General features: G+C 40.2%; 1 protein-coding gene across 1 annotated transcript in view; it reads left to right on the forward strand.

The window, feature by feature from the left end:
- limd2 (LIM domain containing 2) overlaps positions 1 to 15,802 on the forward strand; it is a 33,097-nt gene that overhangs the window by 10,520 nt on the left and 6,775 nt on the right. The window lies entirely within an intron of this gene.

Here is a 15,802-nt window from a genome sequence, read left to right on the forward strand (position 1 = left end):
TTGGCAATTCATTGATAGAAAAATTTAGAGCTGAATGAATGTACACACCAAGCAATGTGTTAAGGTTTATTTTATTATCATTGTTATTTTTTATTTTATTTTTATTTTTTGGTCTCAAAAAGTGCTGTCATGATTTCATCATTTAGGCCCCTGACAGCTTAATTCTTTTATTGTGTTCGCTACTGTGTATGTGAATTAAAAAAGGTCAATAATGTTGAGAGAAAGTGGACTAAAAAATTCCATTTCACAAAGTATGGTAGATCCCAAGACAAGCACTACCTGTACATGAGGGCCCTAGCATGAAAAAGTTTGGTAATGCCTGCTCTAACCAGTGTCAGCTGTGAACATTGTGACCAATAAACAATTATACCAATTGTTTCTGTAGGGGTTTTGATGAATTAAGCTGTTCATGTGATCAAATAAACGTTCATAATTTTAAACAAAAAATAAATGCAAGCCAATCTTTAACCAACCAGGGTGAAAAGAATCTATAAACACCTAAAATCTCTGTAAATAAATAGGTGAAATAAAATGTGTTTAATTGGCATTCGCATCATTGCTTTCTTGATTCTTTGGAAGCCATTAGTCATTAATCATAACTTCACAGGACATTTTCCTCCTAATATCACAAGTTTTTTAGGAGATCTTATGGCTTGGTGGCCCTAAACAACTGCATTTGCTACTTTACAGCAAGAAGCATTTTTAACATATCGCAGGCTGTATCACAGTCGCGGTATGTAGCAATACTAGAGCTTATCATACATCTATAGCCTGCGTCTTCATGCTGAAGGAATTTACTGAAGAAGGAGAAGGAAAGTAGTAAGTGTCCTTCTGTCTGTATCTGGTGTTAAATTCCACACAAACCAGCCGGAACTTGTTGCTTCAGGTCTGTGGTGCTTCATATAGACTATGATTGTGTAACACATGCCTCTCTCTGCGATAACATCAAAGGCATGTAGGCTGCTGCCGGCACTGTTGCTGCACGCTGGATGCTGGATGCCTAACGTGCCTCACTCGAGTTTCCTCACTGCGTTTCAACACGTCCGAATCGTGATTGGCCAATAGGAGGTTGGGCTTTCATTCGTCCTGCCGCAGGCTCGGGTCCTGTGGTCTCAGGATGGCTCAAAACCTTTCATCGGTGTGAAGTAGTTCAGGGTAGGGCTTGACAATATGATATGTTATTGTTATTGCGATAACGTTGCGTCCCAATAGGCTGTTCTGAGTATATCATAGGTATTGTCAGTACTTCTAAAACTGAATAACTGTGTGCATCATAAACAACAGCCAATGTACAGGACCTGCATAGTAACAAGAAGCTGATTGGGTCAGTGTCCTGCTGCTATATAATCCTACAATATCACCCATGTACCAACATCCTTAAGGGGTATTTCATAAGGCAAGATTTCTCAATTAGCCAGATAACATGAGCCCAAAGTCAAGCCAGTCTTAAAGGAGGTTCGTCCAGCTTTGTGAAATAAAACCCAATTTAAGTAATCCTGCTTTGTAAAATATAAAGGGTTTTGACTAATTTGTAAACATTGTTTAAAACCATACTATACACTGCTCTGTGCATACAGTCCATATAAGGAAATTACACTGCAAAAACAGCCTTTGTTTCTGTGATGTCACAAGAATCAGCTCATTTACATGTGCATCTGTTCAGCCTACGGTTTGGCTCCTGTTCAAGTTCTAAGGAGTGTTTCAGCTCTGACTGCTGCTTGAATGAGGCACAAAACAGCACAGCCTGTCAGAGCAGAGCTCATTTATCATATCAGTCTTAACAGCATAGTAACGAATAGCGACAGTGATGAAAAGTGTTATTGTGTAATCATTTTCACATAATTCATAGCGACAAACATTTAATCTTACTTCATATACATGAAATTTGTGATTACATACATGCGTTTGTCAGATCTTGTTGGAGATGCATTTAAAGTTGTAAATTGTAATTTTGCACGTCTAGAGCTTAATTTCGGAATCTTGATTATTAATTTGAGATTTTTTTTTTCAGTTTCCATTTCCCTCAAATTGCATATGTTTTATGTGAGTGACTGTAGGTTGCTCATTGCTTCGAGGCTCACATGATCTCAGGTATTGGGCAGAAGTAGGCTATAGGCTAAATACAGCTGATGGATACCGTGGAGATGTGAAATTCTGCACTCTTCAGGTTGCCATAGTAACAGGCATGTTCTGTTGACAAAAGAGCAGAACGGAACGTTGGTTCTTTAACCTCTCTCGTGAGCCATACAGGCTATCAAGCTCTCTTTTCAGCCTTCGGTGCCGAGTTTCACATCCATGTGCTTGAGTTTGAACTTCTGTGGCCTCTCTCTGTGTCTAGAGACACACAGATTAATACTAACATAGGCTAATACTAACCACACACTCATGGCATGCTGTGTAAAACTCCTGATCTTTCCTGATCTTTTTTCAGCCTGTAGCTTATCAGCTTGCTAAAAGTGTCTTTTTGTAGCCATGTAGGTTGCTGTGTTCACGCTCAGAGTTGTTCTCTGCTTGTCCCACACAGATTTCACCCTGTTTTTTCCTCCTCGCACCATTTTTGGGCCAGCTACCTGTCCTGATTTACAGCAGCAGAGCCATAGCTCTTGTCTACTAGCGTCTAATTAGAGTTCTAGCCCTGTAAAGGGCGACATCAAGAAATAATGGCGTGTCAAGTTGTGAGGAAAAGAATGAATAAAAAGTGTATAAAAGTGAATACTGGTACGATGGGCTTTACCATAATGTGTAATTAGCTTGTTTACACTTTGCATTAACATGTTTCATGTCTGGATCGTACCTGGATAAACTTTGGCCACATTTCATTTGCAGTTTTCAGTAAAATGTGTCCGGACTGTGACCAAATTTTGCTTTACTAGTACTGAGGGGGGAAGATCCATCTCGAACCACCTCCGAATGTGGTTTGAGTGATCTGATCATAAGATCATCACAGTGCATCCTGGCTTTTCATGGGGTCAAGTGAAATCCAAATGGGATGCCATCACTGAAAACGCATGCTGATGTGAGCGTAAACATGGGAGGTGTAAACATTTGTGGCTGTGTAAACAGCCGCTATGATAAGCCTAACAATTAATAATGTAATGATCATTTTGATGATGAATTGTACAATAATATACCCACAATTTATAATAGAAAACATTTCATTTCACGAATGAATTAAATGCATTAAGTGTGTGTTCATGAGATCCTTGTGGTGTGGGTTTCTTCTCTTTCAGTGATAGTTCTCTTTCGCTCAATGCGCACAATAGCTCACAATCACATCAACCAATTTTCCAGTGCACAGCACCAACCTCTGAGTTAGTAGTTCTCAGTGTTGGAGTTACTTTCTAAAGAGATACCGCAGGTTATTTATTTATTTTTTTAAAGTTTTATTAGGCAATCATTAGTATATAAACTGATCCAAAGTGGCATCGCAGGAGGACGCCATTCTTCGAATTCCTCAATAGACAGCAAATGAAACCCAGGGCAGCCGTCCAGCTCCAAGGCCATTATCTGCCCTACATCTCAGATCTGCTCTGGATTAGACTCAGATTAGATGCATACTGACATGCCCTGTTGAATGGAGATCAAATGACTTTAACGAGTTGTGCTCATACTTGTTGAGTGATTTGATGTAGTCGGTGAATAACTTGTGTGTTTGTGTTATTGGATTGTTTGATGGCTCTGGAGGGAGTGGTTCTCTGCATGCGGTGCACATATTTGCTCATAATACACCTGATTCAGGAAACTCATAACAGGCTTAATAATGGCCTCAGAAGGACCAGGTGTTTCAGAGCAGGTGAAAATATAATCTTTTAGTGCATTCTTGTCTCCAGGACAGGAAGTGAGAGCTATGGCTGGTATGTGGTGTGAGTCTCATGGTGAGTCTGCGGTGTCACAAATGCACAAACTAAAGCTACGTTCACACAGAGTGTAGCTGTCTGTGCTAAACGGTCGGTGATATGTTACTGTTAGTGCCTTAAATTAAATGAAATTTTGTTTTCTTGAAATTGAACATACTTTCTTGAGCACATCACGGGCGTCATCAGTATACCCAGGACAGTCAGTTGCAAGCTTTAAAAAAAAACTATTAAAACAATTGTGAGTTATCTCTGACTTCTCTATCATTGACTTTTCAGGAAAGACGTGTGAGGTTTTGAACAGTGTTGCCGTGTGTGCAGCTTGTGCAAGAAACTCGCTGACATTAATGTCTACTGGCACTCATCAGCACTAACATGTCAGCCATAGGGAAGTGCCACCCCCTCTTGTGCAGAGCTGACTGCAGGCCATGTCTTTATTAGTACTGCAGCCTCAACTCAGTTACAGGGCTGTGTTGATTGGGGGCTTTAAGACTACACATTTTCAAACTCACTAAAGTGCACTGCTGTTCAGTGTTGTCTATGAAGCGACAGGCATTGTGACTCAATGACCTCTATGTAGTGGGTTTTAATTTTTTTTTTTATTATTATTATTTATATATTTTCTTGGCAAGGTTTTTTTACCGAGCACCAACAAAAACTGCTATAGGTCATCACAGCTGACCAGTATTGCAGCATGCCTTCTCTCTAGTTACATGGAGGAAACGCTAGTTTTGGCTGATTTTGAACACCTAGCAGCTGAACAACATAACACACCTAAATGGTGTCTTTACAGGAGAATGAAAAAACATACTTCACTTTTAAGTCAGTGTAACTTTTTTCCAAGTAATTTTGGGCCATTTCTGTTTCTACTATGTGTAATTATGCCATTGTGTGTAGAAAAAAACAAAAAAAAACAGTTTTTTTCCAAGTAATTTTAGGACTTTTCTTTTGGTTCATTCATCATGAAATTTACACACAATGTGAAGGGTAACAGGTATTTTTAAATTGTCAAAAACTGAAAAACATATATAAGTATATAAGCGTGATGGTTTAATTAGATTCAGTTGACCACTTTAAAGGTTATTCTGCAGTTTAAAGCATTTAGTAGCTGGTAAATGAGATTCTCCTGTTTTTACCAGCCCATAATACTTTGTTTTCTACAGGTCTGTTTTTGTTGTAGCGCCTTTTAACAATTGCTGGCCCTTACATTTTTGCAAACAAGATTGTTGTTATTACACACGCTGCCTGATTTATACACCATTGTTTTATGATACTTTTTGCGATAAAGTTTTGGCCTTTTTTACTCCATCCATCACATTTTTTGGGTAGGAAAATAGTACACAAAGATACACAGACCCCCAACCAGATTTACCACTATTGTACCATCATCAGCATTACAAATAAAAACTCAGAAGACTCGTGTTGGGGTTCACTGGTGGTTTTGTATAGTAAATAAAATGGCTGTATTTGTGTTGTAGACGTTGTGACGCCTGGTTCCTATCAGCACTACTGTAACCATTTCACGCCAAACCAATCTGAATGACTGTATTTACCCCTCAACCATTATGGATTATGCTGCAATTATGAACAACTGGTGGAATTCCCCTTAAAGTAGACAGTTCTTGGTCACATTAAGCAACAAAAGCCACAGTCTTTCGATGATGAGCTTGCAAAACCAGGCTTGAGACAGTGAACTGCGCTGCTCTTCTCTTTGTCACCCCAGAACCCCTCTGCTATTGTCCTGCCTGTCTGAACCCACAGGGACCCCTGGGGAAGAGCTGATGGGATTTGTAGAGCTAATGAGATTAGGGTATCGTCCACAGCCTCGGCAGAGAGTTGATGGGGGGAGCACGGATGGATGGGTAGGAGGAGGAGAGAGCGAAATGAATGAGCCAGCAAGCGTGAAAGTCTGTACAGCAGGCTGAATCAGATCAGCGGTGAAGGGCTTAAATGCACTCAGCATAATAGCACCTGTTTAACTACTGTTATTCTACAAACAGCGTAACCTTTTCTCTGCCGCTTGACCTGAATATCACTCTCTCGCTTTCTCTCTTGCTCTGAAAGTCCTCTGGCAGGCATAGAATACCCATATTCTGTTGTTTGGTTTGTATATTAACTCATTATAACAAACACAGCTTTTTGTAATGAAGACCTCCTGATAAAAAATAATACATGACAGAAACCACCAAAGATTCTGAGTGGCTAGATTCTAGTGCTACAATACGTTTTTTTATTTAGAGCCTGTATCGTACGTTTTTCTTGCATTTTATTTTTCCCTGAGGTTCCCTTGTGACAGTTGTGTGGTTTTAATGTACGAAAACCAGCTGTAATTTCTTTTTTACATGACCATTTTTCCCCATCCACTTTTTATCTCTTAGAATTAAGCAGGCTGTTTTTGTTTAGTATGCTTTTTAGACTGATATGTAAATGAGCTCTCTTCTGTATGGCTGCCTTGTGTTAGCTGGATGGAGCTAACCAGCAGTAGGCTGAATAGGTGGATATATGCAAATGAGAAACTGTCTGTGACGTCACAAAAAACAATGCAAAAAGGACTCATTTCTATATGTGGACTGTATGAACTTGTGAGTGAATGGTATGTTTTGAAAGTTTTTACATTCTACATCAAGCTCATATTTCAAAAAAGCAAGCGTAAAGTGTTTTTTCCATGAAATGGTCCTTTAAGATTTTAAATGTAAATCTAAAATGATGATGGACTATATTGGTTATTGGAATTTTTAGCCCCCTTAAATCATTATCGGCTGATTTCATATCGGCCGGGCCCTGCGACGTACATAATACTACAGTGGCATCGATGGAACATAATATTGTTCTATATAGTGCTCCTAATTTTCCCGTGTAGGGAACAGTGATTAGGTGTCCATTTCGGACAGCCGTCTGTATGAGCTCAGGTCAGAGTCTCTGAAATATGATCTGGTAGCAAGGACACCCCATGCTGACTCTGAGGTCAGAGGTCAAAGATGATGCCATTGTGTAAGCATAACCGTTCTGAGTGCCTGTTTTGAAGGCGAGTGAAAGAGCTAAGGCTAAATTTGGTGTTGTGCCTGTTTTGGATCCAGACGGTTCTTAAAATAGCAATGCTGTCAAAAAAAATGAAGCCTGGACGTTGCGAGCGGAGCTGCTGACTTGACTGCATTATCTTTAATAAACCAACTGCAGCACCACAGACTGTATCACCGGACACATCAGTCTCAGTATGTCTTCAGTCTCAGTAGGTTCTTAGTAGGTTTTATCACTCTCGCCTTATGGTGTTTTCACAGAGGCGCTGTAAAATGTGCGGTCAGAGTCGCTGCATATCTCGTAAAGGTCGGTGACAGCTTGTATGAAACATTGTAAGTGAGTTTTGGCCTTAAATGTTCATGTCACGTCCATTAACGTTAAGCGTGCTGCATAAAATCGCTTCAGGGAATGTTTTAGATATTAGAGTTAATTTTGTTGGGACAGTGCTGTAAAACACTTAAAAGACCCATGTCCTATATTTGTCTTGTATTTTACTCTTTCCCTCGAGGTCCACTTTTCCACATTTCCATATGTGATTTTATTTATTTTTTTTAATTATTATTTTTTTATACAATGTAAATTATTTTTGACCTGTATTACGTTAAAACGAATACAACAAAACATTATTTTGTTTTACCTCATGAATCTTGTTTTTTCAGAATAAACACTTATTTCAACTTTGATTCTTCCAACATATTAAAAGTTGAGATAGTAAAGAATTTACCACTTTGAAATGTTGCCGTTCCTTTTCGCAGTGTTTAAAGACTGAGGACACCAAGTGAAGCGTTTCAGGTGTATGTTTGTCCCATTCTTCCTGCAAAGAAGTTTTAAGTTATGCAATAGTTTGGGGTCTTTGTTATTGCATTTAAAATGCACCACACGTTCTTTGTTGGGGACCAGTCTTGACTGTAGGCAGCTCAATCCAGCACCTGCACCCTCTTCTTCTGCAGCCATGCTTTTGTAATGTGTGCAGAATGTGGTTTTGCACTGAAAAGATGTCGCCTTAAAGGCAGCATATGTTGCTTCAGAACCTTTATGCACTTTTCAGCATTAATGGTGCCATCGCAGAAGTGTAAGTTACCTTTTCCAAGGGCTCTGACACAAACCCACAGCAAGACAGACCCTGGCTTTTCAACTTGTTGCTGGTAACAGTCGGGATGGTCCTTTTCGTCTTTGGTCCGGAGCAAATAAAGTGAAATTCTGATTTGTCTGACCGTAATACACATTTCCACTGTGTAATTGTCCATCCCAGATGCCTCCAAGCCCAGAGAAGTCGACGGCGTTTCTAGACACGGTCAACAGAAGGCTTCGTTTGGCACAGTAAAGTTTTAACTTGCACCATTTGTGGGTGGCCCATGTGGTTATATCGCTTATAGATGAATGACGGCTCTTGATGCAGGGCAGTCTGAAGGATCTGAGAGCACAGTCATTCAGCTTAGGCTTGCGGCCTTTACGCACTGAAATTCCTCCATAATTACGTTATGCACCGTATAGCGTGAAATATCCAAATCTCTTCCTATCTTTCCTTGAGGAACATTTATTTTTAAACATTTCTGTAATTTTCTCACGCATTTGTTGGCAAACTGGTGATCCTTGGCCCATCTTATAAGTGTCAAGTTTTAATAATAAGTTACACAGAACTAAACATATCACATTTTTCAGTATTTACTGTGTCCAGTCTTTGCCTTCATTACAGCTTGCACTCTTTTCAGGAGGCTCGCTTTCAGTTTCTCAAAGAAATCTGCCGGGATATTTTTCCACACCTCCAAAGTTCAGTCTTAGAAGTTGGTTTTGTGTTTTCTGCTTCTCATGAACCAAGACACTCAGTGGATTCAAGGGTGGTCAGTCCATTGTTCTGAGAACACCAGCAGCTTCTTTTGTTTGATGTGTCTGTCTCCTTTTCTCAGTGAGGCTTCTTGTCGGCTACACATCCTTTCAGACCCATAGCGCTGAGTTGTCTTCTCACAGTGGAAGGATGGACAGAAACACCTGTGGATGTTTTCAGATCTGAAGCAGCTTGATTTTTTTTTCCTCTCTCTCAAAGATGAAAGCTTCCCCTGTCTTTTGAAAGTGGACTATCTTATTTAATCTCAAAAATCTCTCCTGAAGAATAAAAAACCTGTTCTTAATGGCTGCTTTGACTGTAAAATTAAATCAATCAGGATTGGTTTCTGACTTGTGCACAGTACTGTATATGTAAAAATCTGTGGTCTCTCACTGGCTGAGGGAGTTAAGCATTAGGCAGCATCCTGAGGGGCTAAATCAAACATCTTTGTGGTCTAACTTTCGTCCATGGGCCGTGCTTTGGGCTGCCCCACTTTAATATCTCACTGTTACAGCCAATAGTGACAGACCTCATTTATGCAGGCAGCCACTGCAGTGTTTGTATAACGTGTACGCTACACCCTCCTTGTGCATCCATGCATGTGTAGGGTTTCCTGTGATGTGATCTGTGTGCTGGTCATGTGACTGAGGCTGATTTTTGGGGTCTCCAGAGACAACAGATGGGGTCTGCTGTCATAAAGCATGGCACAGGAAGACTGATGTGTCATCAGGACTTCCTGAAACTGCCTTGACGGTTGGGCAGCAGCAGCAGCATCCGTGTGTGTGTGTGTGTGTGTGTGTGTGTGTGTGTGTGTGTGTGTGTGTTTGGTTTGCTTTATGTACAAATAAGGCAAAAAGGGACAGATGGCACCAGACGCAATGGAACCCTGCTCAATTGCTGTGTGTGTGCGCGCGTCTGTCTCTCTCTCTGTTTCTCTTTTGCTGTCTCTCACTCGCTCTGTCTTAATCCTGTTTCGTCATTGTTTGAATGCTTGTGGAACTTCTTTGTTTTTTGGAGGTTTTGACCTGGTAAAGACATTCTGTTGTATTTCCTGTCTCTTTTTTCACTGCAGTAGACGGATGCTATAAAACAGCGCACTGTGAAGGCCTGTAGGCCTCTGCATGTCTCTTAATGGAATAGTTGTCTGTTTCTGGATAACAGTACATCTTGCAGCATCAGAAACCACATAAGCAAGTTTACTGGAGAATCCTTAACATCTCAACATGGTTTGTATTATGGATGCGCACGAATACCCGAATAATTGGTTAACTGGCTAAAATCCCAGTATTCGAATACTGAAATCGCTCTTAGGGTATTTGTTACGCTTCATCTCAGGAAGACAGATAAAAGATTGTTTAAGTATTTATATTACACCATGCCACTCTGAAGCATGAGTGCCTGTACATGAATCTGTTGTTAGGGACATGATTGAGAAGGCAGATAAAGCTCAGCTGTATTGCTAACTAGGCTAACCACTTTAGCTAGGTCCAGAAACAGTGGACATATTTCCCATATGTGGCAAACTACATGTTGGCACACCGTCCACTGGAAAAAAGACCTAGTGTAAGATGGCAAGTCCTCATCAGCCTCCAGTCTTGAATGTGTTAGATGTAGTTTTAGTTCATCTGAAGAGGCAGCCTCTGTTACTCATACAACACAAGAATAATAACAAATACATTTTTTAAATGCCTCTAATTTTAAATTAACTCTGCTTACTGCTACCTTTGTGCTACTGACCTTTTTAGCTTCGTAACACCAGTGTATCACCTAAAGATTGAGTCACCAGCCCTATTTTAATTCATTAATCAATTAATTGATTGATTGATCGATTAATTTCTTTAGGCTGTCCTTACATGGTTTACCAAATATACATTCATTAACTCTTGAATATCAAAATTAGTCAGAATACACATCCCTAGTTCACATGATGATTTAGGCATGCGGCTTGCATAATGCTAAATGATGACGTGTAGGCCTCCATTACTTGTTAGCTGCGTTAGCCTTGTAGCTGCAACCAATGAAGCCAACCTCAGTCACCAGAGATGTCTTTGCTGATCTAGATTGAGGTTAGGAGGAAAAACTGTTAATCTGATTTTATGTAAGCGTGTTTAAAACAGCATTTTTTTTCATTCTGAAACCAGTTTCTGAAGTTAATAGTTGCCTCTTCAGCGAATAGCCAGATTGCAGACAAGGAGTTTCAAGTTCCCACAAATGTCTCCGCAATACAGGGCAAAGGCTGCAACGTTGGGGAGCGACTGCAGCTAAATTTGGGAAGGGGCAGTAATTTTCCTACTGGTGCACGAGAAACGAAATCAGACACAGTTCCTCCCAGCTGGGCTGTTGGGGTGCGTTCTACTTCCAGGTAAAATATTCAGGACAAAAAGAAATGAGTGACTCCCCTAAAACTGGCCTAGAGTGCCCCTGTTCATTGCAAACATTCATTCATTCATTCATTCATTCATTTTCAGAGTAATGTTGTTTTGGTTTTTGGCTCCATGATTTTTCAACTAAGAGAGGAAAAAACACCTGCAAAGATTTTACTGTAAAACAGCTGTAATGCTTTGGGCAAATTAAGCTCAGCTTCATGTTCATCAAAGTGTCTTCCTTGATGTGATAAGCAGGTTTTACCTAAATGATTTGATGGTTCATTTCACATTAAGGCCTTTTTACATACATATTGTACCTAGGAATGTGCAATCTGACCTACTGTATTAATATTTCATAGATCTCATTCATCTTTGCAAGCTAGCACAAAGGAAAACCTAGCAGCAAGTGCCGGTGTACCTTTGTCTACAAGGTAAATCTTTTGGTATTGAGGCTTAAACCATTAGATTTTCATGTTTCTGATTGTGGTTAATGACAGCTAGTGTAGTTACAGCTGCACTACCTCTGCCTTCTCAGTCATGTCTGTAAAGTTAGCATGACTCAGAAATGAAATCATGAAACCAGTGTCAGGGAGGGTCTCTGAGTTCGTTGAGCATTTTCTCTTGGTAGGTACCCATGCCCACCTCTAATCACATCCAGGGGAAAATGTTAGGCCTTTGGCATTATTGCCAAATAGGTCTTGTCATTTCGTTTTTGCAAAGACAAACCGTGAGGTCCAAACAGCTTAAGCTGTTAAGTCGTTGCAAACCAAGAAAATGTGCTAATGTATTCAAAGTATTTTAAAAAGCTAGGTGTCCCCAGACTTTTGACAGGCAGTGCATGCTCTGAGCTTGGTGAGAAAACTAGTGTGAATTGCAGACTACAGCTGTAAATGTAGTACCAGGAAGTCGGTATCTGTGCTCACCACAGACACTTTCCTACAGACCCGTCACACGTATGTTTACACTCACGCGGTGCGTAGAGGCCTGTGTAAACGAGGCCAGAGCTCCGAGGTTCTGCTCTACGTTAAATCAGTCTCAGTAAGTCACTCTGAGGAAGAAAACCTGTATGAACTGCAGGTTCTCAGCGGTGGGGAAGGAAAAGGAAGTGGGTTGGGGCAGGTCGCGCAGCACTGTGTGCACCTCCAGTAAGTAGCTGGATGCACCAGCAGTGGGCAGGGCTGAAAATAAAGATTACTTCTACAGTCAGAAGATGATGTCCAAGACCGCAGACTACCAAGACTGTACATGCTACACTGCGTACGTCTGTACACTTCAGTACATGCTGCACTACTGAATGCACTACTTTTGTTGGTGTTTCCCAGAAGTCTAAAACAAACATGGGGGGCACCGTGGGGGAGGTTTTTTGAATATATAGGCTATTTGAATATACTGGATATCAAACTCGTCACAGCATTTTTGCATTTAAATATGAAGCACCTCATGCACTTGTGAAGGTTTAGGTCATAGAAGACGACAGAAAAGAAGGTAATGCTTTGCATCAGCGACACTGTGCGCAAAAGTATGGACTTTGGGACAGGCTGTACACTTAAATGTTAAATGTTGATTAAAAGATTAGCTGTCATATAAAAATTTGAATATTGATTTTGTCTTTTCTTGTTTAATTTTTGCAACTTTGATTAAAAATCAAGCATAAAAATAAAAAGAATAAAATAAAAATACAAACAAAAATAAAATAAGCATAAAAACACGCATTATGCCAACATATATGCTAAAAACATTAGAATTAGCGACATCAACAAAACATTTCTCAGCACTGCTTTCTAAACATATTGGGGCATCAAGATAGAACATTATTATTGTTGTTGTTATTGTTTTATATAAAATAGTTTTACCCTATTCACATTTGAGTTTGTTGTAATTTGTTATGTAATAAATGTGACGGGCCTAGTGATGCCCTAAAGGGTATGTTTTCAGTACCTCTAGAGCCTCTTTACACATTGCATCAACGTGCATTTTTTTAGTGATCATCTCACATTCTGGGATTTCACCTGATCACATGAAAAGCAAGGTGTGAAACACACCCAGGACGGATCACTCAAACCACATCCGGAGGTTGTAAGAGACGGATCTCGACCACGTTTAACAGTGTAAACGGAATGCGTTTTCATTGTCTGTAAACTATTATGTGAGCAGAAATGCACCTGCCAGGCACCAACTAGCAGGTGAGACGATAAACAAAGAAGGCTGGAGTTCTCCCGAAACCGAGAGCCTTCTTGCCTGCTGGGCTGATAAGTGTCCATGCCAGGCTTTGTGACTTGTATCATGACGGGGGATGACACATGCGTTCATGTGCTTTTTACATGGGGAAAATAAAGTCTTTTCTCTTCTGATCACACTGGAGTCGGTGAGAAGTGTAAATGGAAACTGGCCAAAGTATCCAGATATGATAACACAGGCTCTTAGCTAGGGAACATAAGTGTACAGTGTTAAAGATAAAGGTTCTGTGCTGGTGCAATATTATTATTATTATTATTATTATTATTATTATTATTATATATATATTTTTTTTCCATCAATGTAAATGTTCCCTCAAATGTACAACAGTGGCTTTAAGGTCTGATTGTGAGGCTTAAATACGTTTTTCCAGGTACTGAGAGTACACTTGAGGGTACCACCCCAAGGACAAGAGGGGTCCTGCCTCAGTGGCAGTTTGCTACCTTTACCTCTGAGAGTGAACTACATTTCATTGCAGTTATATTTTGTTGAAGTTGTGTTAACTCTGCATATCCTGTCTCACTTTTTACTGATTTTTTTTCTATGATAAAAAGTTATGAAAAGCTACAAAACGTGTCTGTCTCCTGGTAACTGTCGTGTACCTTTTAAGGTTAAAATTGGACTTGAAGGACCATGACGTCCTTTTTGAGGGTATATTGACATCGTTTGTACCTCAGGGGACAAACGATGTGCCTGACCTTGTGTATGTATCATAGAACATCTCTTCAGCTTTACTAACTGTTGCACTAGCGGTGTTAGGCTCGTGTATCTGGGACTGCGGAGGGTTTGTGTGGAGAGCACTGGTCAGATCTCTAATGGCTGGTCTTGTGTAAGTCTGTAGTGTGAGGAAACGAGCGCATGCAACCCTCAGCCTTGCATGAGAAGGTTTAACACCACTGCAGATTGTTAGCTGGGGCTGTTTCCTTTCAAAACCAAGAAGTGTTCTTTATCTGTGAAAACATGTGGCAGTGCGGAAAGTGTCTGACAGTCAATACAGATATATGAGGGTTTGTTTTTTATTTGGCTTTGCAGGACACACTCAGGGCTAAACTTTGAGCATTGTTTCTTACAGCACTGCCTTTCTTCCTGAATCTTCTGAACTTTCTGTGTGACTTTTATGCCCTTTGCTTTGTCAGTGATGGCTTAATGATCCCTCAGCAGGAAGACATTACAAAACTGAAGGAGGCTCTTGCGTTGGCATCTGCGCTGTGGGCGTTTTAGCTTCTACTTTAATGTTTTTCACCTGTGCTCTACTGTAATTAGTTTGACATGTAATTTATATTTATGTGTGGTGGTTTATTAGATTATAAAACACTTCTATTGTTTTTGTTGCTGACATTTTATAAATGCATGCGTTGGGGTACATCATTGGGTGCTGACACTGAAACTGTGCTTTGAGCATCTCGACTGATTGCAGCTCCAGAAGAGCTTTTCTGTGAGGGTGTTCCTGTGGTCCAGCAAAACTAAACGATTATGGTCAAACTACTGCAGTCCAGTCACATTTTCAGTTCACCAGTGTGTTTTTAATATATGTAGTAAGACACGTCACAGCTGCAGTATGTAGAGAGATATTTCTGATAGCACTATTTTGTTCATCATGCAGCCCTAGTTTTGTCAAATTCTATCCCTAATGACTGATTTGAGATGCATCATTACTGAGTCACTGGTTATTTAAGATAACTGTCACTGATATTTACGAACTGGATGATTTCAGTGCAAACATTACCTCCATCCTGTGCCGCCCTCAGGAGGCCCAATCGCTCTTAATGGAGCTCACTTCAGGGCCTCTGAGAATCTAGTATAAACACCACTATCCCCCTAAGAAAATTAGCTGTGTGTGTGTGTGTGTGTGTGTGCGCGCGCGCATGCATGCTTTTCTGCTCCAATGTTGTGATACAGAGCAGTTTCTAAAATGAAAAAAACTCTTGAAATCTGCACAACTCGTGACGTACTCATCATTCAGAATGGTGAATTTAAATGTTGGCTGTTCTGTATTGTGGCTCATTCAAGAAGCGGTCCAGGCGGAAACACTCCTTAGTGCTGTAGGCTGAATGGGCGAATGTAATACGTGTTGTTTTTGTGACATCAAGGTCATCAGACAACTGTGATCTTTGTCTATGTAAGAAATTCTGAAAAATTTAATTCTTCCTTAATGGAATTAAAAAATTAATGCCAATAATTTGTCCTAATATGTTATTGATGTGTTAACTTTGACACCGCTAATAGTATCACTTTCTCACTAATAGTCTGCCCTTCCTGACCTCAGTGTCATCTTTCAGATGTCTCAGGTTTTCTCTGACCTCGTCTCCACCCTGTTCTCACCTACACGTTACACACAAGGGCATCATGCCATCATGATATCACTATGCAAAACTATGACTGTGCGTAGTGGAGATGTGACTGTGCCCACTGTTTATTATACCCTCTCTTTTATTTAAATTTAACCATGTAATAGTTAACCAAGTGGTGTCGAGCTGTGCTGTAGGCCTAGAGAGTGTGTGTGT

Source organism: Colossoma macropomum, unplaced genomic scaffold (genome assembly GCF_904425465.1).
Source record: "Colossoma macropomum unplaced genomic scaffold, Colossoma_macropomum, whole genome shotgun sequence".
In the NCBI taxonomy this organism is placed as follows: Eukaryota; Metazoa; Chordata; class Actinopteri; order Characiformes; family Serrasalmidae; genus Colossoma; species Colossoma macropomum.